The sequence below is a fragment of the Carlito syrichta genome, unplaced genomic scaffold (genome assembly GCF_000164805.1).
Source record: "Carlito syrichta isolate Samal-C Ts95f unplaced genomic scaffold, Tarsius_syrichta-2.0.1 Scaffold303552, whole genome shotgun sequence".
In the NCBI taxonomy this organism is placed as follows: Eukaryota; Metazoa; Chordata; class Mammalia; order Primates; family Tarsiidae; genus Carlito; species Carlito syrichta.
This window is the reverse complement of record NW_007247648.1, coordinates 268,702-272,870: the sequence shown is the minus strand read 5'-3', so window position 1 is coordinate 272,870 and position 4,169 is coordinate 268,702.

The window sequence follows — 4,169 nt, the reverse complement described above, 5'->3', positions numbered from 1 at the left end:
AATGGTCACAAATATGAGAATAATAGAAACCAATAAGGGGGGAGAGGGAGGGGGCAAGGGAGTTAGGGTTCTGAAACTTCCTTCAGGGCACAATGTTCCCTATCTGGGTAATGGGCCACCTGAGACCCAATCCCCACCACTACATAATATGACCATATAACAAATGTGCATGTGTACCCCCGAATCCAAAGCAACAACAACCACCAAAACTCTGCCTACCTCTTACCCCTGCCCTAGCATGACCGAAGTTGGGTCTTGGCCACATTCCTATTTAGCACTCAGGAAGGAACAAAAATATGTCATTGAGAAATAAATGACTGAAAAGCCCAGGCCCAGAAATTAACACATCACTTCTCAAAGTATATTGGCAAGAACTTGGTCTCATGACCATATGTAACCGTAAGGGAGTTACAGGAAATATCTATCCAGTAAACCAAGTACCTTGGTAGGAGAGACATTTTTACTATTATACCTGGTACAATGTACACATCTCATAATAGGATTATTTGTTATCTCCTGCAGTCTGCTCCTCTTCCTCTGGGTCACCTTTTACCATCCTTCATATGTGCCATTAAACAATACTTCTCTCCAGGAAGTCTTTGATCCCTTTTGTCTAGGGTAGATGTTCCTTCTTGGAGTTATTTAGCCCCAGCATATCTCTGCAGTAGTACCTATAACTCTTTATTATCATTGATAGCTTTTATGCCTGCATTCCATGTTTAGCTCCACATGCAGGAAACCCTTTAGATATACCTGCTGAATAAAGAAGTGACCACTGACACTTCCCATTTAACAGATAAACAAAGTGAAGTTCAATGTGGTAAGTAATTTACCCAACATCATGTGGCTATCTAAGGATAGAGTTGGGACACACCCCCCAAAAATATCTATCTCAAGAAATGAAAACTGATCCCAAACTGACAGATTTTAGAATTAGACAAAAGCATTAAAATTGTTATTAAGGCTGCATTCTACATGCTGGAGTATGAAAGTGATAATAAAAGTAGGACTGGCTTATTTTTGGTTTTATGTTTGTATTTAACACAAACAAACAAGCAAACAAACAAAATGTCTGCAAATAATGCTCTACTTCATTGCCTGCACTGAATGCAGACAACTCTTATTGTCCCACCTTTGTTCAGCCTCTGCTCCACTCAAGTTTCTTAGCAAGAAAGTTTCATAATCAGCGTGGGGTGAATGACCTAATAAACATCATTATTTCAATTATTTTGACTAAATTTTAGTATAGTGAGATGTTTGGGGTTTTTTAAGGGCTATTAGTTGCTTATATCATAGGGTAGGATGCAGCAAGCACCATGATGAGGTAGGTGGCTTACAAATGATTGCCTTGTCTGCTATTTTTTTTTGAGAGTGTCAGTGTCACTCCAGACATCACACCTCTCACCCTATGGGTCTTCCTCCTACTCCCACAGGCAAAAATACCAAGTCTTCTTCTGCCTTGCCCATGGACCAATTTGTTAAGGGGGGAATTTGTATTCAGTGCTCAGCCCTGGCCCATTCTTTATCCTTCATGTCTAGCTAGTGGTGGAACTGTCCATTTGATCCCAATCTTACAATTCCCACCTCCCTCTCTTCCCATACACCCACCTCTTCTCTCCTTCCTCCCACTTCACTATCAGAGAATATACAGACTCACACATATCATTTCACCACAGGTTCATTTTATTTTTATCATTCCCTGTCTATACAGTTGGCCATTTTTCAACAGCCCTATCTCTGGTGACTTCACAGATATTTCTGAGGTCCCTTGCCTTACTCTGAGTTACTAGCTGCCAAGGTTGAGGTGGTGGAGTTATTCCCACTCTTTTGGTCCTGCTCTGGTTCATTTTGATTTGAATTTCTCATTCAACCAGTTACAGTGATTGAATGGTGTTGGCCCTCTCCTTTTCTTAGATTTTTTTGAAGTGGTGCATTTTGGAGTGGCTCTTTTTCTGAAACTTCCTTGAAGGGTACTTTGCAGCTTTCTTGGGCACCTGAAAGCACAACAGGGAGATAACAGAAGGGCCAGAGGAAGAGGATGGGGGAGGTGGGAACATGGGTTTTATGAGCAAGATGAGGGTTGAAAGCAATTTGTACCAGGTGAGAATAGGATAAGAGTCTTGAGAGGGAGGAGTTAAGGGGAAGACTAGGAGGAGCTTGGATGGATTGCTCACTTTGAAACTGTCACTGGCTCTGGGTGGAGAAGGGATCTTCCTCTTCTTCCCCTCTTTGTTGCTCAGGGTTGGTTGTTCATCAACTGTGCTGGAGGCCTATGGTTTTCTGGCAATCTTCTCTGTGTCAGTAATGCTCAGCAGTCTACCCTAGATGCCTGATGGCCCTATATAAACCCCTCCCCAGGGAAGTGCTGGGCCATGCGCTTGAGCTTTGTTTGACACACCAGCCATGCCCCCAGCCAAGGATAACCGTGGGGGTGGGACTGGACATCACAAAGCACCATCAGGACATTTTCAAGGGGTTAGGGGAAATCTGATGAGGAGGCTAGGATGCTTTGATGGAAAGAGGCTAGGGTGCTCAATTTTGGTGGATCACATGGCAGGGTGTAGATATTTCCTCCAAGATTTTCTTCAAGGTCATCCCATTTCAGTGGTTCATTCTGTTTTATCTCATCATCCACTGTTATCTCATTTTTCTTTTCTGTATTTCTTAACCCCTTCCAGGTTAATATGGTTGCATTTAAGTCTGTGTGGAGATGTCAATTATCCTATTTTCCTCCTAAAAATTTCTCTGTATGCACTCACTTTTTGGCTACTGCCAAGAAACTCTTCCATCCCACATTCTTTTCATGTAACTCTCCTCAGTTGTCCATTATTCATTCTGAAGTCACTGCCCTTAGTCTGTCTTCAGTAAATAGACTTGCTCCACTGGGTATCCTCACCTCGTCTCAAATCTGAGGGTCATGGTCATCTCAGTACGTGCAATACCAGACTTGAGTTTTAACAGTGTAGGGGGGATGAGGCAGATTCTCATGTGTCAGAAGTTATGCTGGGAGATTTCAAACAGGAAACTATAACCTAAGACCGATGAGTATTTTCAAGGAGAAAATTGCCTTCACCAGAAGTGTGTGACCTTCAGGTGTTAAGGTCTTCTCAATAAGTGTCTTTCCAAACCAAACATTTTTCTCACCTTATTTTACTGCTGCCACTGTTGCCATCCTACTTCCCTTGGAGCTTACATCACAGTTGATATGCTGGTAGAGTTCATTTTAATAAATAACTTTAGCAAGCTTCTGGCTTCTTGGGTGAGTCACTATGTGATTAAGTTCTATCCATGTGGCTAGCTCCCTAGTCAAAGGGTCTCTCATTCAGGTTTTCTGCAGGGAAGAGGAAAGAAGCTGTGGGGTTAACCGCAGGTCTTATATTCCTTATCAGTTAGAGGGTTCAGCCTGCCTGAGGTCCTAATTTGAGCATATAACCTTTTGGCTTAAGGGGGCTTTCCATGGTTTCCCATGTAGCACTCATTTCCTGGTGTCTGTTGGTTGCTTGCTCACCCAGGATGCACCACACTGCATAAAATTTTAAAAAGTAGAACAAAAATACCATAAACAAGTTCAAGATGCGACTGAAAACTTGGAAAACTGTGTAATCTAGACCACTAATATCACTAATGTGCAAAAATTCTTTTTATTTTATTTTATTTTAAAATCGTAAGATACAATTCAGGTATACACATATTCATTCTGCAGGTACCCTTGTTGATGAGGCGTGCTCCCTCTTCCCCAGGCAGATTCCCACTACTGCCAATCCCACCTCCCCGCCTCGCCACACCCCTGCAGTTTCCCGCTACTGTCAATCCTTTTCTTACAGTATTACAATAGTTGTTCAAGGTCCACTTATGAGAACATGTGATACTCAGTTCTTTGTTTCTGTAAAAGATCACTCAGTATTATAGACTCTAAGTCCACTCAAGTTGCTGCGAAGTTCATGATTTTGTTCTTCTTTATGGCTGTGTAATATTCCATTGTGTATATGTACCACTTTTAAAAAATCTAGTCCTCTTTTGATGGGCAGCACGGTTGGTTCCATGTTTTTGATATTGTGAACAATGCTGTAATAAACATATGTGTGCAGGTATCTTTTTTATAGAGTGATTTGAGTTCTTCTGGGTATATTCCCAGTAGGGGGATTGTGGGGTCATATGGAAGGTCGAGT